This window comes from Felis catus, chromosome C2 (genome assembly GCF_018350175.1).
Source record: "Felis catus isolate Fca126 chromosome C2, F.catus_Fca126_mat1.0, whole genome shotgun sequence".
NCBI classification, from domain to species: Eukaryota; Metazoa; Chordata; class Mammalia; order Carnivora; family Felidae; genus Felis; species Felis catus.
Genome location: NC_058376.1, coordinates 15619179 through 15642128, shown reverse-complemented (window position 1 = coordinate 15642128; position 22950 = coordinate 15619179). Strand labels below are relative to the sequence as shown.

Below are 22950 nucleotides of genomic sequence, written 5' to 3'. Positions count from 1 at the left end.
GAGAGAGAGAGAGAGAGAAAGAGAGAGAGAGAGAGAGAGAGAGCATGCACAAGTGAGGGAGAGACAGAAAGAAAGGGGGACAGAGGATCCGAAGTGGGCTCTGTGCTGAGAGCAACAAGCCTGACATGGGGCCCAGACTCACAAACCAGATCATGACCTGAACTGAAGTCAGACACTTAACTTGACTGAGCCACCCACCTGCCCCCGTAAGTTTTTAATATGAGCTTTTTTCTAACATGTAGGGGAGTTGGAAAATATAGCACAATGGATTTAAATGCTTACCACCACTTTTTACCACAGCTTCTTTGTTCTCAAGTTTTAAAATTTGATTCACCTATTAATTGGCCAGCTATTACTGTCATTAAGAATTTCACATTTTTATTCCCTCATTTCTTTCATGTACAAGAATGTCTGAGGCTTTTAAATGTGAACAATGTCTTAGCTGGAGATACTACTCTTGTGATAACATTTTCTTTCTCTTAGAACATAATAAGCATTATTCCATCTTCTTGTGGCATTCATTGGTATCGTGGATAAATCTAAGGCTAGCATGATTTTTAATTCTTGTGGGTGATTTTTGTAATTTGCCTGGATGTTTGTGTATTTCTTTATTATTGATGTCTGATAGCCTATCAGTATTGGGGGCCTCTATCACATTTGATATACTCAATCATGATATATGTTCCACACTAACACATCAGTTTTCTCTTGGAACTTCATGGTTTTTTTTTCTTGCGCTATAACTTACAACACATTTTCCAGGTCAATGTGTTGAATCTTCTCCCTCAGGGGCAGTAATTCTTAGAATGGAACATCTTGGTCCTCCATAAAATTTCATTCCTCTCTAACTGTTTGAATGTCTTTGTCTTTTCCATCTGTATTTACTGCCTTTACTTGCAACTTTCCACGTGCCAGTGAATTGCTCTTTAGAAATGTCTTCAGTTCCCTGATAGTTCTACTTTATTTTTTTTTTTTAGCTCAGAAATGATGTTGATTTGAGCAGCAATTTCTTGCCCTAGCTATGCAAATCTGCTTTCATCTCATTCTATCCTTTTATCATCTTTCTGTGTCCATTAAATAATTAAGTTGTTTTACAGCATAACACAGTTTGTAGAGGAATTTCCCTCTGTTCATTGAGTAATGTTTCCTTCTAGGCTCGGTTCTTTGGTGTTTGAAATTATGCTCCTTTTACTACTTCCACCCTTTCAGTTGTCACATGTTTTCAGAGTTGCCCTGGGTTTCTTTTCATCTAGCTTATGCTTTGGCAGTCCCGTGCTGGCATTCTATTTGATCTGATATAGAGTTGGTGACTTCTGAACCCTCTTGCTCTCAGATATGAGAATTTGTTTTCTTCTCTAAGTTACAGTTTGAAAGCCAACTTTTTTTTTGTCTCCTACCAATCTTTGAGTACCCTAAGGAGAAAAGAGAGGAGGAGAGGAGAGATCCGCTGAGGAGCTCTCTTTTAGGATACTTCAGATCTGCTCATTTCCAAGACCTTATTAAACATAAGGTGCAATACAACTAGCTAGGAGGTATATCACATTTCCATGGTGGAGGTGTACTTGAACTTCAACTTGTTCTTCAATGCAAGGTGTAACTCTGGAACCCTGATTTTCATCAGAGAGAGTTACTACATTGACTGCTTTCTCCACTTAACCTGCCTTACCCGAGAACCATTCCATTGTGTTAAAAAAGAAGAGATGAGGATATGCATTCAGTCTGTTTCTGTTCAGGTTTGGGGGTATTAATGAAAAATTTCAGGACTCTGCACACTCACTGATACTCCTTCTGGAATAGCGTGGGGTCTAGTAGGAGGGATGTGGTTAGACAGAAAACTGTACTATTACCCTTCCCTCTACTCCAGAGTCCCCTTTCATTACTTACAAAAAATATATATATCCGAGTTTCATTCTTTTTCCTTCTGTTGGTTACTGTATCTCTTTTTTGCTCACTTGCGTAGATATCATTGGACAGAAGTTCTGTGCTGCAGCTTAAATTTGTTTTGCTCATGCTAATAATGATGCTACGAAGAGGGTATTGATATACCCAGCCTGCAGAGAGACAAACAAGGCCCAGAGATGCTAAGTAATATGTTTATGAAGGTTCATGTTAATAAGTGGAAGGCCCATAAATTAAAACCATTTCTTTCCTACCGCTGCTTTTTACATTAGAGTCCCCTAATCACTAGGTGAATTCATTCATTAATTAAACAAATGTATATTTAATACATAAATATAGAATTAATTAAATGTATATACATATATAAATATGTATATTTACAAATTGTTTTACTGTGCTTGACATGTTTTGAAAATTACAAGATGAAGGATACTTTGGAAAAGAACCACAAGTTTATTTCTATTTGTTCAAGCGACACATCCCGAATAGTTATATGCAAAATTAACTATTCTAGATGATATATTTAAAATACACATTTATATTTACTACTTATTTACTTATTTATTTTTCCCCAGATTTATGGAGACATAATAGACACACAACACTGTGTAAGCTTAAGGTGTATAATTTGTTGATTTGCTACCTTTATATATTACAAAATGATTACCTCCATAACATTAGCTAATACCTCCATCATGCCACAGTTACCACTTCTTTTTTGCGATGAGTACATTTAGAATCTATCCTTTTAATGACATTCAAGTATATGATACCATATTATCATATTATATTATATCACCATACTATATTACGTTATCATATTTATATTATAATAATGCATCATATTACATTTTAATTATATCATATTCATATTATATTACTGTATATAATGTAATATACAGTATATATATATATATATAATATGTTCCATATATATACATATGCAGTATATATCATATTATATTACATTATCATATTATATTACAGTATAATCACCATTTGGTACATTAGGTCCCCAGACCTTGTTGATCTTACAACTGGAAGTTTGACCAGTATCTCCCCTTTTCTCCCACCTCTCCCACTCCTGGTAACCACTACTTTACTCTCTTTCTCTGACTCTAACTTTTGTAGACCCCATATATAAGTGATAATATATAGTATTTGTCTTGTCTGACTAATTTCACTTAGCATAATGCACTCAAGACTCATAACACATGTTGCATACAGCAAGATTTCCTTCTTTCTTGTGGCTGAATAATATTCCATTGTATATATACACCATATCTTCTTTATCCATTCACCTGTTTACAGTTATTTCACTCATTTCTGAATCTTGGTTTTTGTGAATAATGATGCAATGAACACGAGAATGTAGATATTGCCCGGAGATCTGATTTCAGTTCTTCTGGGTATACACCCAGAAGTGGGGTTTCTGGCTCATAAGGTAGTTCTGTGTTTAATTTTTTGAGGAACCTCCATTCCATGTTCCGTATTGGCTGCACCGATTTATATTTCCACCAATAGAGCACCAGGGTTCTCTTTTCTCCACACCCTTGCCATGTGTTCACTGTTTCAAATAACACCATGTAAGATATCTGATACACTAAAGAAAGTTTTAGGAATCTTATTTTTAAAATCTGCATTTTGTTATGTTTTTAGAATGATGCACACTCATATCACAAGTTACCAAGATGCTTTGCAAACCTCTCTTGCAAGGATTTAAACCAGGATGAATTTTCATCTTGCTGTAATGCTTTATGGGAAGCAGAAGACCAGGGACATGAACTTGATAATACTGACATATTCTAGGTCTCAAATTCCTTTAGAAAGTAGATTTCCCAAACTTCTAGATTTTCACTTCTCAGGGTGGCCCTTCTCCTCCAGCCCCCACATTTATTCACTTATTTCGTCTGGATTCTAGTTCAAACCCTCCTCAAAGAAAAACGTCTTCTAAGTATAGGGCGCTTGACCAGTCGAACTTGTGTCTTGTGTTGATGAGATGCCTTCTGCCTCACACAGTGGATTACTACACACAGTACCATTCTCTTTCACTGTTGATGGCCCACGGTGATCATTCTGCATTAAGGATCTATTCCTGCTTTCCCAAAGTCATTTCCTATAGGCATTTATATGTTTGATTCCCAATTTTACTGGGCACTGGGACATTTGCTTATAACAAATATAGAATATAGCAAGAGCCAATGTCTTTATTTTTGCCAAAGCAGGAAAATTTTGTTTTTGTTTCTTCTCTTGGTATTACTTGTCTGTTCCTAGGTGTAATGTGTAGAGGGTTCTGTGTTTTATTTGTATACTCACTGCTTTCATCTTGTGGCTCAGTGATCCTTATACTATATCGCATATAAATGTTGCCTAGGATGCTTGTTAGAATGTAGTGTGGGCCCACCATTAGAAATTCTGAGTCAAAAGCACTGGGGTAGGACTTAGGAAACTCTTTTAACAAGGTCCCTGGATGATTCAAGGGAAGGTAGTACATTGCCCACATTTTTAGAAACACTACTTTAGATCACTTAATAGTTGGAATTTGGTCAGCCAAGGAGCACTTCCTCAGTATGATTATCAGAGTAGTAACCATTCTTTGTGTTTCATGAATGCACTAATGGATAGAACACCTCATAAAATGGTGCTGTAAGTCATAAAAAGGGGAATGTGGTATTATTCAAGATAGTAATTCTAGAGATAGACATTTGAATGAGTAATTTTATTTTATTAGCTCTTAATTTTATTAGTTTATTTTTTAAAATGTTTTTACTTACTTTTGAGAGAGAGAAAGACAGAGTGAGCAGGGGAGGAGCAAAGAGAGATGAAGACACAGAATCCAAAGCAGGCTCCAAGCTCTGAGCTGTCAGCACAGAGCTTGATATGAGCCTCAAACCCATGAACCATGAGATCATGACCTGAGCTGAGGTCAGACACTTAACTGACTGAGCCACCCTGGTGCCCCTCTAGCTTATTCTAGAAAATGTGCAAAGGCAAATTATAAAATATTATTGAAAATAACGTTATTCATGTTTTCCTCCTAAAAATGGTAGTATGATGGATATTTTTATGTGTCACACTTGCCTAGGCTATGGTGTCCAGTCATTTGGTCAAACACTACTTGTCATGTTGCTATGAAGATATTTTTTGGATGTGATTAACATTTACAATCAATTGACTTTAAGTAATGAGATTACCCTCTATAATGTGGGTGGACCTCACCAATCAGTTAAAGACCTTAAGAGTGAAGACTGAGGTTCCCAGAAGAGGTAATTCTGCCTTAAGGCTGCAACATAGAAATTCTGCCTGAGTTTCTAGACTGCCAGAGTCCCCTGTGGATTTTAGATTTGTCAGCCCCACAACTGTGTGAGCCAATTTCTTAGAATCTCTTTCTTCCCTCTCTCTCACTCTCTCATTTCCCTGGAGAACCCTGACTAAAGCAAATGGTAACAATTTTGTTGTTGTTCTATAAAATATTCTTGACATCCAAAAAAGTGACTTGGGTTTGGAATTAGAGGACAAGGATTCAAATTCAGCTCTATCCCTTAACAATTGTACAATTTTGCACTAGTTACATTGTTCTAGTTGTAGGTTTCCTTGTTTGTTAAGAGGGGATAATAGCATCTTTCTAGGCTATTCAAAAGTTTTTTTTGTGAGGCTCAATTATGATAATTCATGATAATTCATGGGCAAGCTCTCTGAAAACCACACACTGTGATACATTTGAAGAGTTTTACCATCACTGATGTTCCTTGCCATGAATGCAGGAGATGTGTGACAGTCTTGCTCTTAGAACCATTTCAATGGTTCGTAAATTGGGGTTTCCTTGTGGTGACCTTACTTGCAGTCCTTAGTCGTGTACCTGTACCTGTTACTCCCACCCTCACCTTTTTCTCACATGCCCTGCTTTCTCTGTTGGTAATTCTGCAAGAACAACTCATGTCTCTGTTCCCTTTAGGGGAATATTATCAGCCATTATTTTCTGAAGCCCGTATTTGCATATTATTTCTCTGTGTGGACCTTACGAAGTGGGCACTAGATATCTTTTCTGCGATTTCAGCTAAAGGTAGTATGGCAATTTCCTAGAGAAATTCATCATTAGAAATTCATCATTTATTCTGGAAGGAGCCCATTTTTTGCTTACCCTTCTGGTTGCTTTGACTTCCAGTTTTATTTCCAGAGTTCAACTTACTAATACCATCTGGAAGCACTGGGAAACATCATTCTGCATATTTATTAGATAATTTGTATCACACATTCCCACAATTTGGTGCATAGAACTTCTCTGTTTTTGGAATTAACATGAATGATTTTAATGACTGGCCGTTTGGCCTAGTTTCTGATTGCGGGTGAATCTGTACTGAAGAGGTTTGGCCATCTTTTTATTTCTGCCTTCCTGAAGTGGAAACAAATATTAAGGTGAACTTAACAAAGGATAGAAAATGTGCTAGCACTTTCTTTTTCTAAATCTGTCAGAAAGGCCCCTTTGGATTGGGGTTTAGATTGTCAAGGCATTTGCATTACCTGCAATTATTAATCTCTGGGGATAGGTGAGAAGCCAGGAGAAGATGAGTGTACAATCAGCATAAGGCAAGATTTGGACCTCACAAAGTGAATGAAATTATATTTATCAGGAGGGAGCTGGTGTTTAATTCACAGGCACAGGTGCCCGCATTCCTCTGTGACACTGAAGTCCTTTTGCAATGAGTGATGTCTTCCCTGCAGTTTCTTCATGCTCTTTCCTTCTGCTCAAATTTCAGAGTTGTCCTCTGCAACTGTGGGGAAGGTGGTGTTTCTCTTGCGTTCATTCAGTAAAGGAGGGGGCACAAGTTTGATTCCAAATGTCCGACTCTGGTATTATATCCTTTATTAAGCATTTTCTGGAAGAAAGTGTAATGGTTTTACTTTGCTTCACAACCATCAGCTACATTAAATCCTGTGAGTCTTGGTAAATTATTAAGCCATTATTGATTTTGTTGTGAACATCAAGATGTATTGACTTTCACCCCAGCCAATAGTTTCCAAAGACATTATAAATTTTGATGTTTATTGAAACATGCATGTTAATCTCTGTGTGTGTGTTGATCTCAACCTTCAGATCTTTATATTATATTCTTTTTTTTTTTTAATTTTTTTTTCAACATTTATTTATTTTTGGGACAGAGAGAGACACAGCATGAACGGGGGAGGGGCAGAGAGAGAGGGAGACACAGATACGGAAACAGGCTCCAGGCTCTGAGCCATCAGCCCAGAGCCTGATGCGGGGCTCGAACTCCCGGACCGCAAGATCGTGACCTGGCTGAAGTTGGACGCTTAACCGACTGCGCCACCCAGGCGCCCCTATATTCTTGAAGATCTTTGTAAAAAACTGTTCCCCCCACCCCAAATCCTATTATTTTTTGGCTTGTTTGTTCACTAGTTCTTCACTTATTCTTTAAAATTTTAACTCATTTATCCTTCCCTTGGTTGATAACAGTAAGGAAAACTGGAGCTCATGAAGAAATCTATTTGCCTTTCACAAAATAGTTGGGGTTAGTCTTCCTGATGAGTTTGTGATTAATTGCAAAGTAGATATTACTTTCTATCTCCATCCATGTCAGGGTTCAATAGAACAATGAGCAAGTTATAGATTTTCACTCTCCAATCTATAACTTTCTCATTGTTCTGGTTTGTGAACAAAGAATACTTTATCCCAGCATCTACCAGACCAATACTAAATCAGGGACCACAACTAGGAACACATCTTTCTCAATCCCCGTATTGGCTGTCAATTATATGTACATATAGACAAACATAAGATCAAACTTGCATTTAGACAAAGTTAAGTAATCAACTACATGATGCAGTTTAATGGGTACCAAACAACAAAAACAAAAAACCTCTTATTATCTCCCAGAAAAGCCTTAAGTTCTACCAGTAAGAATTTATTATAAGTGTCCTCTTAGAAAATGGAAATTGCTCCTGCGTAGACAACAATATAATTAGCTGACCATTAACTATTTGTTGGTTATTTTCTATATGCCTTGTTCTATGCTGTCATCTCGAGTTCACACTTTACTTGGTTTACTCTGTAGTCCTTATCTGTGTTTCATATTTCCTTAGCCAGTTGCTGTTTCTCATATATTAATTGGCTGCTCCGTGGCCAGTAGGGCAAATGAGGGCAAATGAAATAATACTTATTTAAACAGTGATATTTTCCCTTCCAGCTAGAAAAGTGCATTCATCTAGGAAATGGGTATTTTGGTGGCATGTGAGAAAGGCAAGAAGGAAGGGAAAAATTTAGAGTAGTGGAAATTGCCATCCTCTCTCTCTCTCTCTCTCTCTCTCTATATATATATATATATATATGCATGTCCCCCTCTCTCTATATATGCATGCTGTGCTCTGAATGTGTTCCCCCCACCCCACACAAAATTTGTATGTTGAAATTCTAACCCCTATAGGTAATGATATTAGTAGGTGGGACCCTTGGACGTGCTTAGGTCTTGAGAGTGGAGACCCCATGAATAGGATCTTAGCCTTATGAAAGAGAATGCAGAGAGATCCCTTTCCCCTTCTGCTATGTGAGGCTACAACAGAAAGTCTGCTGTCCAGAAAAGGGGTCTCATCCAACCATACTGGCATCCTGATCTCAGTTTCCCAGCCTCCAGAACTGTGAGAAATAAATGTCTGTTGTTTGTAAGCTACCTAGTCTGTGGCCTTTTGTTATAGCAGCACAAATGGATTATGTATATATGTCATATGTATATATATCTGAGGTAAAATAGAAAGTAGTAATTTCCCATGAGGTAATTTGCTAGGCTGACATCCCCAGGGGAGTTTCAAGCCAGCTATGGAGACTTTGAATAACAATTTCATGTCCTAATTTCCAGGGACAAATGAGGTCAAGAAAAGAGAAGGATATTACAAACATGATAGAAATCAATCCTTCTGATTAAAACAATTGCCCTGATTGATTAGTGCCTCCAAGTGTTTTATGTATTGGCAGGAGGAAAAAAGTGCCAGGCTGATAAAATTGGTTCTTGCAGAAGAGAGAAGGTCTTTATGTGACAGGGACAGCTTGACAATGGCTAAGTCCACTTTTAAGGAATGAGATCTTCAAATGCTTTGCACAGTACTTAAGGCTGATGTGGAGAAAATAACAGCTCGCAACCTGGTTATGCAAATTTAAAAGCTAAGAACTTAAAAAATGAGATTTTTATGTTCAAATTGTTTTTATTGCTCTGCTTCAAGCTAGTGTGACTCCTGATAAAATGGTTTGCAAACACTACATGGGAATGAAAGAAAAGCCATTCTGAACTTAAATACATGGATTTTCATGAAGCCTTTATAGTCAAGGTAGCCTTTATACTTTAGACGTCTAATGTAAAGAGGAATTATGCTTAAGTAGAACTTCAGGTAGAAGCCAAGTATTGTTCCTGTGGAATTCAGTAATACATGGCAAAGTTGTAGATGCCTCATTTTTTCTTTTTTTTCAGGCTATGTAAAAATTTGGAATAGAAAACATATCTGTACAAAAGCTATTTTTTCCCTGAATACCTACAGGGATTCAGAAATGTTTTGCTGGCTCTCCTGCAGGGTCCCCATGACAATCATTTTCTTCATGGCCGTAGATTCGGTTTGATATGGACCTGGACTTGGCATTGGTATTTTCTGGAAGGTGCAAACCAGTCTTGCCTTTCATGTATCTGTGCTTGTTGTTAGTGAGAAGTTTGTGGTGGGGCTCTACTCCATTGACCCCATCACCATTGACCCCATCACCCCATTTACTCCATTACTCCCATCACACCAGGAAGTGTTTCTGCTGGCTCTTGGCAAATTCTGAGGAAAGTGGTTTGATTTCCATACCCAAAGCATCCAATATGTCCATTTCATTCCATACCTCAGGAAGCCCTGCTCTATGGTCAACACTATTCTTTTCTTCATTATGCTAATTGTACTATTGTATGTTAGTATATTTTATCTTATGCTCTCATTTATTAAAATAGCATTTTTGTATAAGTAATGTAAATGTAAGCAAGTGTGTGATTTTTATAATTAAAATAACATTGTTTATATATTCTGTTATGCAATGAAAATATTATTCCCCATAAAAAGGAATTTGAGGGATAGCCACTGATGGGGAAATATATTGAGAGCAGGGACTTATTTTTTTTTTTAATGTGTATTTATTTATTTTGAGAGAGAGAAAGAGAGCATGAGCAGAGCAGGGAGATAGAGAATCCCAAGCAGATTCCCCACTCGGCATGGAGCCCGATGCAGGGCTTGATCCCATGACCATGAGATCATGAGCTGAAATCAAGAGTTTGAGCCACCCAGGCACTCCAAGAGAGTAGGGACCTTCTATAGAGACCTTTATACCTTCATACTCATAGTGGTTTCAGCATTCAATATAATACTTTGCCTGGAGACCTCTAGAACTGGCTTCTGTAGGACTTCTCCTCTCTGGATTCTTTCCTTCTTAAGTTATGTGCTTGATAAGGACCTTCTGCAGGAGAAACTAAGCATGGAACAGTCCAGGCAGCATGGTGCAGTAGAGAGAACACAGGTCTAGTTTCCAAGAGATGCAGATTCTTCTGTGTGTTTAATGTCTGATTTGGACAAGTCACAGAACTGATTTGGACATTGTGTCTCCATCTGTGAAAGGATGATAAAGCTGATGCTGAACTCTAATACTTCACAAGCATTTGCTGCATGCCAGGGAATGCTCTAAGTTCTCAACAAGAATAAACTCATTTAACCTTCACAACATCCTAATGAAGTAAGTACTGTTTTTCCTTGGTTTGTAGAGGAGGACACTGAGACATAATAAGGTTACACAGTGAAGATTAGAACCATGCAGCCATGGCTCTTGCTTTTGACAGTAACTTAAATCCCTTTGAAGTCTAGGATTCTATTTTTAAGGGAAGCTGCCATCTGTAAAGAAATAGGTGAAACAATGTGTGCATTCCAATGGATTTGAAGGGCACTTGATAACTACAACCATAAATTGTTTTAGAAATATATGTCTCTGTCTCTATCTATCTATCTATCTATCTATCTATCTATCATCTATCCATCTCTCCTTCCATCCATCCATCTATCCATCTATCACCTATTTTATTTTATTTTTAATTTTATTTATTTATTTTGAGAGAGAGAGGTGCAGAGAGAGAATACCAAGCAGGCTCCATGCTGTCAGTACAGAGCCCAATGTGGGGCTCAATCTCCTGAACCATGAGATCATGACCTGAGCTGAGATCAAGAGTCAGACACTTAACAGACTGAGCCACCCAGGTGCCCTTCTATCACCTATTTTATTTATTTTTTATTTTTATTTTTTAATGTTTTATTATTTATTTTTGAGAGAGAGAGAGAGCGCACGTGAGCATGAGCGGGAGAGGGGCAGAGAGAGAGAGGGAGACACAGAATCCAAAGCAGGCTCCAGGCTCTGAGCTGTCAGCACAGAGCCCGACACAGGGCTCGAACCCATGAGCCATGAGATCATGACCTGAGCTGAAGTCAGACTCTTAACCAACTGAGCCACACAGGTGGCCCGCACCTATTTTAAATGTAAACCTGGGAATCAGTCTGCTCAAGCTACTTTCAAAATTATGATACCTAAATAATGGGTCCTAATAGAAATGAATAATCATAGCTTGTTGCCAAACACCACAGAGAAGTAGTCTATCAAATCATTTCTCCTCTAATGGCTATTGGTATCACAAAAATAACATGTTTAATAAAGGAGAGAAAACAACAACAAAAAGAATGACAGGGCAATCAACTCCATTAAAACTATAATAATGCGTAATAATAGTACATAGATCTGGAACCATTTTTTTTCTGGGAAACACTAAGTGCTGTATAGATTTGTCCATTACTATGTTTTCTCTTATTCATATATTATTTATAGATCTGGTCTTGGTCTCTCTTACGTTATCTCTATGGTGTGCTTGCTGTCATGTAATCTGGTGATAAGTGGTACATGATATTTCCCTACCAGTAGTCTCAGTGCCTTAACTTCTGTTTATTCAGCACCTGAATTGAAGGTTCCCTTTGGGGCAGGTGAGTTGTTGAAATGTTCTCCTTTCTTCAGGAATGGAGCATCCAGATTGATACCATGAAGTCTTGGTGACGGCCTGGCTTCCTTACCTCAGCTTTCTTTTAATGCTTAGAGTATAGATGTGGCAAAATCACCCACTGACACAATGATTTCCTTTTAGTGTTCTTGGAGTCATCTTGTAGGAATTTCTTGAAAGAGGATGAGTCTGGATCTAAATGCCTTACACAGCCTTTCAATGAATTGCCAGTTTCACTCTATCCAGAATTTGGTAGTTAGGAACATGGAAACAATGTAAGAAACTTTTGCAATAGTGTACTTACAGTGATGGGGTACATAAATGTGCATGTTTCAATCTCATAGCAGAAATTAAATCCAAGAGTTAAAGAAGTCTTTGTTGAGTTGTCTAAAAAATGAGATGAGAGAGAAAAGGTGGGTTTATAAAAAAAAATTGCATCCTGAGGCTGTAGCTATTAGGGAATCCCAGAGTTAAGATCATTTCTTTGAAAATGTCTAGTTGCATATCTAGGTCCTTTCTTGCGACATACTGAACCAATATCAGAGAGAGAAAAACCTTCTAACCTATGCCATTAAAATAGACTCAATGGCCATGAGCACTAATAGGCCTGCTGGGTGCTTTCCTAAAAGCAGGGAGTAAGTATAACGACAGATTAAGACTCAAGGTTGATATCAAGATATAAGTTGACTGTGTCTGAACAGGAAGATGGGCCAGGTCCTATGTCCAACACTGTTTAAAGTTGTGCTATACAATATGGTAGCCATTAGCTACATTTGGCTATCTCAATTTAAGTTCATTCAAATTAAAGATATTTGAAAAATTAGTTCCTCCCTTAAACCAACCACAGTTCAAGCAGTCAGTAGCCACATGTGGCTAGTGGACACCATATTGAATAGTGCAGACATAGAACATCCTATCGTTGCAGAAAGTTTTTTTTTGGACAGGAGTGATTTAGAGTCAGAGCTTTAACTGTTACAAAGTGAGAAATCTCTAACTCATTAAAAAGTGAGGGATCATCTGGGGCACTGGTTAATTAGACTGAAGGTTAATCACTAAAATTTGGCTAGGGGCACAAGAAGGGCAACCAGAACATGTTTTGGAGGATTGCTCTTTCCTGATTAATTGTTGACCCAAAGCTGGCAGACAGAAACCTTCTATAGTAGAAGTGGACGGGAGCTTTGGTTGGTTTTCCACCTTCATTTGGAATACCCTCCTGACTGTGATGTAAAGTGTGAAGATTTGCTTCCTCCTTTGGCTTCTGCATTCTATTTTAATAAGCTACCACTTACTTCAGGAATTCTCATACCTACGTTTTATGAAGATTGGTGTGCTGCCACACAGATCTTACCAGAAATTTTAGTGCTATATGCTTCAGGCTTTCTGGCATGATGTGTCCTTTGTAGCACCGTTTTGTTTGCCTCTAGTTAACTTTTCAGAGAAAGAATCCTCCTGAAATCTTATACAGCTCCATATTAGGGAACCCAGAATCGTCCTCATGGTATAAAATACCACACAATGGTTATAATGTCTCTATAAGAAAAGACTTAGAAGAAATGAAGGGGCTGCTGCAAATACACATTCAATTGTTTGAATAAAAATCAAGGTGATGCGATGGGATAAAATTATAGAGAGGAAATTGTGGAATGGTTTTCTGAAAAACTTAGGTGGCTTATGGGATTTTTGCCCTGGAAAAAATTTTTTTAATGTTTGTTTATTTTTGAGAGAGAGAGAGAAAGAGAGAGAGAGACAGGGCGTGAACAGGGGAGGAACAGAGAGATAGGGAGACACAGAATCAGAAGCAGGCTCCAGGCTCTGAGCTGTCAGCACAGAGCCTGACGCAGGGCTCGAACCCACAAACCGCAAAATCATGACCTGAGCCGAAGTCGGACTCTCAACCGACTGAGCCACCTTGCCCTGGAAAATTTTTAATCAGAAAAGTTGAATACTTGTTGAGCATCTCTTACCTGGTTAATTGCAATCACCTTCTAAATAGTCCCCTGACTTTAGCATTGATCATGGTGGCTCCCCAACAGATATATTCACATCTTCATCCTTAGAACCTATGAATGTGACCTTATTTGGAAAAAGAGTTTTTGCAGATGTAATTAGGTTAAGGATCTTGAGATGAGATCATACTGGATCATCCAGGTGGGCCCTAAATCCAGTGACAACTGTCTTTATGAAAAACAGAAAAGGAGAAGACACAGACACACAGGGGAGAAGGTCATGTAAAGATGAAGGCAGAGATTAGAGTGGCCATAGCCAAGGAAGTTGGCAACCACCAGTAACTGGAAGAAAAAAAGATGGATTCTCCACTAGAGGCTCCAGAGGGAATATGGCCATGCTGACACCTAGATTTTAGACTCCTGGCTCAGATTTCTGGCTTCCAGAACTGTGAGAGAATAAATGTCACTGTTTTAACCCACCAAGTTTGTGATAATTTGTTACAGCAGGCCGCGAGGGAAAAATAAAACAGAACTTCTCTGATATATCCTCAAAATCACTTTCAGGGTGATCATTTTGAGGCATAAACCTTATGCAAAATATAAAGTATAAGTCTCTTAGAAGAGCTTCCAAGAACCCCTTGATCTGGTCACTGCCTGCCTTTCTCACTAGGTTGCTCTTAGTACCCCTGTTGCATTTAATAAGACCAGACTCCTTTGTTCCCTGGATGCACTGCCAGTTTCATTCCACTGTTTTCTTTGAACACAGTTCTATCTGTAATGTCCTTCTGAAGCTTGTTCATTTTGTTGTAACTCTTGATCGTCTTTCAAAACCCTGCCCACTGTCTCTGTCCTGTGAAGATACATACGCTGACATTACTCTGTCTTTCCCTCCTTCCCCATTGTCACCTCTGCATCATGAATAGACACCCATTATGACACAGTGCTTTTTTTTTTTAAAGTTTATTTATTTTTGACAGAGAGAGAGAGAGAGAGAGAGAGAGAGAGAGAGAGAGAGATACAGACAGACAGAGCATGAGTGGGGAAGGGGCAGAGAGAGAGAGAGAGGGAGACACAGAATCCGAAGCAGGCTCCAGGCTCTGAGCTGTCAGTGCAGAGCCCAATGCAGGGCTTGAACTCACCGACCGTGAGATCATGACCTGAGCCGAAGTCGGACACTCAACCAACTGAGCCACCCAGGGGCCCCTACACAGTGCTTTTTTTTTTTTTTTGCATCCATCCATTCAAAAACTATAAGAAATTAATTTTAGTAGGTAATACATCTTTATGTTTCAAAAATAAAAATGATTTAAAAAGTGTTTGTGGAGAAGACTTGATCCCATGCTTATCTCCCCTCATCTCCTTTCTCTCCATTCCCTAGAGGTAACCATTTGAAAATACTTCATTTCTTTATGTAAATACACAAAATTTCCTTATACAATGGCAGCACACTCTATATGTTGTTCTGAACCTTGCTTTTTTCCACATAGTAATATATCCTTGAGTTGTTTTGCACATCATTTTGTAGAGTTTTTCCTCATTCCCCTCGTTTATTTCTTTTTTCATATTCCACTGAGTAGATGACCCTAGATAATTTAATCCATTCCCAAATATTGGACCCTTGGTTTGACTCCATTATTTTTATAATAAATGTTGCTTTAATGAAAACTTTTGCACAGATATCATTTTATATGGATGCAAGTGTAGGATAGATTTCCAGAAGTGGCATTGCTGGGCTAATGGTCAAGTGTAAATGTAACTGTGCTAGATGTTGCCAGATTTTTCCCATAGGCAAGGAACCCACTTGCATCCCACTGGCAAGGGATAAGCAGGCTGTGGGCGTGGCTTAGCAACACAGGGTGTTGCACACTTTTGCATTTTTGCTAACATGATGGGTGAATGAAATACCTTCCTATTGCTGTATAACAAATTACCACAAACTTAGGGTCTTAACACAGCACGTATTTATTATATCATAGTTTCTGTGATGAGCAGCCCAAGCATGGTTTAGCTTGACCCTCTGCTCAGGGTCTCACAGGCTGAGAGTCCACAGGGACTGTAGTCCCATCTGAGGCTCAAGGTCTTCTTCCAAGTTCATATGGTTGTTGGAAGAAGTCAGTTTTTTTGGTTATAACACAGAGGCTCTCAGCATCTACATGCAGCCTGTGGTTCCCAGCCATGTGACCCTCTCCACAGATGGTACACCAGCTTGCTTCTTCAAGACCAGCAGAGGAATCTCTTGCGATAGCCTGCTAAGATGGAGTCTTATTTTCTGTAATGTAATCACAGAGTGCCATCCATTCCATTTGCCACACAACACAACCTAATTGAAAGAGGAACATTCCAAGATTGTTGCCATATTCCACTGGTGAGTACTAGCCATCCTTACTAAGGGGAGGGGAATGTCAGGCTTAACACTTGGGATGAAGATCTTGGGGACTTCATAGAGTTCTGCCTATTGCAATGAGGAATACAGTTTTAATATAAATATCTCTAGTTGTGAGTATTTTCGTATGTTTAGTGGCAATTTGTATTGTTTTTTTCTTTGTAAAACTATCCATGTTCTTAGTCCATGTTTCTCCTAGGTTTTTTTCTTTTTTTCTTCTGAATTTCCAGGAGATCTTTATCTATTACTAAGTGTAGTTCTTTTTTTTTTTTTTTAAGTTTACTTATTATGAGAGAGAGAGAAAGAAAAAACATGAGCAGGGGGAGGGGCAGAGAGAGAGAGAGAGAGAGAGAGAGAGAGAGAGAGAGAGAGAGAATCCTAAGCAAGATCCACACTATCAGCACAGAACCCAGCATGGGGCTCGGTCTCAAGAACTGTAAGATCTTGACCGAAGCTGAAATCAAGTCTGATGCTTAACTGACCGAGCCACCCAGGTGCCCCAGTAAGTGTAGTTCTTTGACAGTGATGTAAACTGCAAATATTTCCCTGCAACTTGTTCTTATGCTGTTTTTGAATGCAAAGTTTATGAATTTTATGTGGTTGACCTTATTAATTTTTTCTTTTCACTTCTTTTTTTCTGAGTCATAGCAATAGAGGCTTGTTTCATCTTGTGACTTTAGAGGAATTCAAACTTTCAACCTTGTTATGAATTTATTTTTTACAGATCAATTCTAAATCAATTGAAATTTTCTTTCAAATTGGTGTGATTTATGCATACAATAATATTATCCAGTTATCTAGTTGGTTTTCCCCAACATTATATATTAAAGTTCATGTTTACCACCACAGATTTGAGTACTACCTTTATCATATACAAAATCCCCATGTAAATTAAAATCTGTTTCTGGAATTTATCTTTTCTTTTTGGTTTTTTGCTAGTATTTTGTTGCGAATTTTTTGCATCCATGTTCTTCTGGGATATTGGTCTATAATTCTCTTTTTAATGGGGTCTTTGTCTGGTTTAGGAATCAAGGTAATTAATGCTGGCCTCGTAGAGTGAGTTTGGGTTTCCCTTACATTTGTAGTTTTTTGGAATAGTTTGAGAAGAATAGGTATTAACCCTTCTTTAAATGTTTGGTAGAATTCCCCTGTAAAGCCATTTGGCCCTGGACTTTTGTTTTGGGGAGAGATTTTTGATTACTGATTCAACTTCTTTGCTGGTTATCAGTCTATTCAAGTTTTTCCATTTCTTCCTCTTTTGGTTTTGGTAGTTTATATGTTTCCAGGAATTTATCCATTTCTTTCAGATTGCCCAATTTTTTGGCATATAATTTTTCATAATATTCCTTTATAATTGTATGTCTGTGGTATTGGTTGTGATCTCTCCTCTCTCATTCATGATTTTATTTGTGTTCATTCTCTTTTCTTTTTGATAAGCCTGGCTAGGGGTTTATGAATTTTATTAATTCTTTCAAAGAACCAGATCCTGTTTTCATTGATCTTTTCTTTTATTTCTGCTCTAACCTTTTCATCTGGCTCTAGGTTTCACTTGTTGTTCTCACTTGTTGTTTTCTAGCTCCCTTAAGTATAAAGTTATGTTGTATATTTGAGACTTTTCTTGCTTCTTGAAGTAGGCCTGTATTGTTATATATGTCCCTTTTATGAACACCTTTGCTGAATCTCAAAGGTTTTGGACTGTCGTGCTTTCATGCTCCCTTGCTTTCATGTATTTTTTATTTCTTCTTTAATTTCCTGGTTAACCCATTCATTCTTTAGTAGGATGTTCTTTAACCTCCATTTGTAGACTTTCCAGTTTTTTTCTTGTCGTTGATTCCATGGTCTGAAAATATGCATGGTATGATCTCAATGTCTTTGTACTGGTTGAGGCCTGATTTATGATCCAATATGTGATCTATTCCGGAGAATGTCCAATGTACACTCAAAAAGAATGTGTATTCTGTTGCTTTAGGGTGAAGTGTTCTGAATATATCTGTTAAGTCCATCTGTTGCAGTGTGTCATTCAAAGACATTGTTTCTTTGTTAATTTTCTGCTTAGGTAATCTGTCCATTGTTGTAACTGGGGTGTTAAAGTCCCCTACTATTATTGTATTATTATCAATGAGTTCCTTTATGTTTATTATTAATTGCTTTATATATTTGGGTTCTTTCAAGTTGGGGGTATAAATATTTATAATTGTTAGATTTTGTTGCCTAGACCCTTTATTATGATATTATGATATTTATATTTATTATGATATATGATATATTATGATATAGTGCTCTCTTTTTCATCTCTTGTTACTTTTTTGGTTTAAAATCTAGTTTGTCTGATATAAGTATGGCTACTCAGGCTTTCTTGTGACATCCATTAGCATGATAAATGGTTCCCCATCACCTTACTTTCATTCTGCAGGTGTCTTTAGGCCTAAAATGAGTCTCTTGTAGGAAGCATATAGACGGGTCTTGTTTTTTAATCTGTTCTGACACCCTATGTCTTTTGATTGGAGCATTTAGTCCATTTACATTCAGAGTGATTATCGATAGATATGAATTCAGTGCTGTTGTATTACTTGTTAAATCATTGTTTCTGGAGATTTTCTCTGTTCCTTTCTAGTTTTTGTTGCTTTTGGTCTTTCTTTGCCACTCAAAGATTAATATTTCTTGCAGGGCTGGTTTAGTGGTCACAAAGTCCTTTAGTTTTTGTTTAGGAAACTCTTTATCTCTCCTTCTATTCTGAATGACAGCCTTGCTGGGTAGAGTATTCTTGGCTGCATATTTTTTTTTCCCCACTCAGCATGTTGAATATATCATGTCACTCCCTTCTGGCCTATCAAGTTTCTGTGGATAGGCCTGCTGCCAATTTTGTCTTTGCTTGTAAGTTAAGGACTTCTTTTCTCTTGCTGGTTTTAGGATTCTTTCCTTATCTCTATATTTTGCAATTTTTGCTATGATATGTCCTGGTGTTGGCCTACTTTTGTTGATTTTGATGGGGGTTCTCTGTTTCTTCTGAATTTGGATGTCTGTTTCCTTCCCAGATTAAGGAAGTTTTCAGCTATAATTTCCTGAAATAAACCTTCTGCCCCTTTTCCCTCTTTTCTTCTTCCCCTTTTTTTTCTTTCCTTTTTTTTTCTTTCCCTTTTTTTTCCAGCTTCATTATTTTCCATAATTTTATTTTCTGTATTACTTATTTGTTCCTCTGCTTCTTCCATCCTTGTGGTCATTATGGTGGTTGGTTTTTGCATCTCAGTCATAGAATTTTTTATTTTGGCCTGACTAGTTTTTAGGTCTTCTGTCTCTGAGATAAGGGACTTATTGGTGTCTTCTATGCTTTTTTCTCAAGCCCAGATAGTATCCTTATGATTGTTGTTTTAAATTCTGGATCAGGCATATTACTTACATCTGTTTTGATTAGATCCCTGACTGTGATGTTTTCTTGTTCTTTCTTTTGGGATGAATTCCTCCATCTTAGCATTCTGTCTAGGTTTCTTTCTTCTTCTCTGTGTTAGGAAAGCTTATTATATTTCTTTCTCCTGAGACTAATGGCTTTGTTAAGAAGTCATATACTGTTCATGGCCTAGTGCTTCTGGAAGTATTTCTGGTGTATACTGTGTGCACTCTGCATTGTGTTTTGGCTGCTTTTTTCCTTCAGGTCAGTCCTCTTCAGAATTTCTCCTTGCCTGCAGTGGGGAGTGTTTGGACCTTGGCCAAAGTGTGGCAATTTTTTTTAAGTGTTTATTTATTTTGAAAGAGAGAGAGAGAGAGTCAAAGCATGAGAGGGACATAGAGAGAAAGGGAAAGAGAACTGCAAGCAGGCTCCATGCTGTCAGCATGGGGCCAGACATAGGGCTTGAACTCACAAACTGTGAGATCATGACCTGAACCGAAATCAAGAGTCAAATGCTTAACTAACTGAGCTACCCAGATGCACCAAAGTGGCAGTGTTAACTAGGTGTGCTCTGGTCTGCTTGTTAAAAGAGACCTGAGGCGATTTCCATTAGAGCTGAAGCTTTGCAACACTCTATGGTTAGTAGACTTAGTACATTTGGGTGGTTTGTGTTGGTCTTCTGGGGAAGGTATCCACTGCATTGGTTGTGAGGCACACTTGCCCTAGTACAGAAACACTTGCAGAGCACAGGGGGGCTGGGCTTGTTGTAAGTGGTTTAGGCCACCACTGCTGGTGCAGTTCTGCTTACTGAAATTACTTTATGCTGGGGGAGGGAAATGGCACCAGCCCTCTCCATCTACCCCTGAGAGGGGAGTTCATGCCACCACTGTCTGGGAAGCCCAAAAGAGCAAACAATCTCCCCTCATGTGTTCCAGATGTCCCTCAGATCCCTGCCTTCATCCTGTCTATATCTGGGTCGTCTTCTTGCCTGGCAGTACAGAGCACCTGTGTTCTATCCCAGGTAGGCTGGCTGACTTTTAAAACTCCAAACTTAAGGGACCTGATGTGGCACAGACCCATGCTGGTCCTCTGAGGGAGGTTCTCACCATGCTAGGACTGGTGCCAGTTCACCCAGAAGCACAGTCATGCCAAAGTGCAGGAGCTTGGAGTTTGGAGTAAAGCATAGCAAAAAGCCAGTGTCCAGGTTAGCTGCCTTCATCAGATGTCTCTGCACCTGTGCTGAGGCCAGGCAAGCATAATGGCATCCACCGGCTTTCTTCTGTTGCCAGAGAGGCAATGTTACCTCTCCCAGATTCTCAGCAAGAAGGAGAAACTGTCTCCACCTGAATCCCAGGGGATCCTTAGGTCTCACCATCTGTCCCTGGGCTCTTGGCCCTCATTCTCCACAGGAGCATGGCAGCACCTGCCAGGCTCCACACCAGCTATGGCATAGAACTCTAAAACTCCAGTCTTTGAACTCTAATGGTTGTAAAAACTCACACACAAAAAAATCAGCCCCCCTTTGTTTCACAGTCAATGGCTTTGGGGAAGAGTTTTCCTTGTGCAATCCTCTGTGCACTCTTCTCTCTCTTGCCTCTCTCTGTGACCAGGGCTCCCTTCCCTCTGCATCAACATATATCCTTTTCTGTAAATCACATCTCTGTACCTTCTACCTTCTGCAACGTGGCCTCTTCTCTTCCTCTAGTTGTGCAGTTTGTTCTGTCCTCAGATCAATGTTTTGGGTGTTCAGAATGATTTGATATTTTTTCTAGCTGTGTTTGAGGGATGAGGCAAGCCAAGGGTCCTCCTACTACTCCACCATCTTGCTTTTGCACACTCCTTTTATATTCATTCCTAGGTATTTTAGCCTTGTCAGAATTATTGTTGGTCCATTTGAAATGGATCTTTTCCATTATGTCTTCTAAGTGTTGTTTGTATACATGAAATATATTTATTTTTATTAATTTTACATATGACTACATCACTATTTTGAAAATATTTCCTACGTGCCTAACATGTGAGGAGCTTCTATACAAAAGCGGAACTCACAATGCACAGAATAGTCATGGCCTTACCCCCAGTGAGCTAATGGCCTGGTGAGGAGGCAGAAAGTAAAGAGGTAAGCAAACAAATAAATGTATAATGACAACTTGTGATCAATGCTATAAAGAGTAATAGTAATATAGTTTAGTAATATAGAGTAATTATTTAAGTGAGTCTTATAGAAACTTTGAGGATTTGGTCCACACTTTATTTACCTCTAGGTCTCCTCAGAGCCTAGAGCAATGACCAGGAAACAAAAGGCAGCAAATATTTATTGAACTGAAAAGACCTAATTTGCTTGGAGTTTAGGGGAAATTAAGTCTTAAGTCTGTTAGCATGATGACTGCAGAGCCTAGATTTTTCAAATAGTTTCATATTTTATGTTTTCTGTTTCTATAAATATATTATCACACCATGGGTCTTAAGAATTCGTTCAGAAATTGTCCACCATAGTTAAAGCTTTTATCCAAAAAGTCCTTGGGGCACCTGGATGGCTCAGTCGGTTTAGCATCCGACTTCAGTTCAAGTCATGATCTCATGATTCATGAGTTTGAGCCCTGCATTGGGCTCTGCTGTCAGTGCATAGCTACTTCAGATCCTCTTTCTCCCTCTCTCTCTGTCCCTCCCCTGCTTGTGCTCTCTCTCTCTCTGAAAAAGAAATAAACATTAAAAAAAAAAACCATAAAGAGTTCTTACATGTCTAAGGCCCATGAGCTGAGTGGACTTTCAGTCATTGGCATAAGTATTTTGGAAATTTGAGGATAGGTTAGCTGAGAGGGATACCCCCTTTTTAAAGTTTTAATTGAGATGTCAAAAATTAAACAAGTTACTGAGCCTAGTTGGAACTTATGTGTTGTTCCAAGCCTAGATGTTAAGATTTACATCCTTTATACTATTTGGAAAGAAAGAAATATTATTATGGAGAAAATTCTACTTATTTTTATAAGCTTTTCACTGTTGTTTTATTTTTCCTCTCCAAATGTTAATAGAAGGTAACTAAAATGTCTAGGGTTTAGTCTGTTAATTTTTATTTATTTGTAGCTTTCATGGCTCTGAAAAAGAATTTAGATCTGCTTAAAGGAATATATAAAATAAATCAAATTTACATACATTGAAAAAGCGTGAGAAAGAAATTGGGGACAAAACAAACTTGGAGACATAAGATAGACTTGCTGTCAGAAGGCTCTAGTTTGGGCTGTTATCTGTTAGAAAACATATTGAGCATTAACACAATTT

The 22950-nt window shown here is 38.2% G+C and overlaps 1 long non-coding RNA gene across 1 annotated transcript; it reads right to left on the bottom strand.

Moving 5' to 3' along the window:
- Positions 1 to 1418: 1418 nt before the first annotated feature.
- Positions 1419 to 14798, bottom strand: LOC123379881. The gene is made up of 3 exons (XR_006584851.1): positions 13922 to 14798; positions 12262 to 12344; positions 1419 to 2051 (listed from the first exon to the last, which is right to left on the bottom strand). It is a non-coding gene; the product is annotated as an uncharacterized LOC123379881 (long non-coding RNA).
- Between the last annotated feature and the right edge of the window lie 8152 nt (positions 14799 to 22950).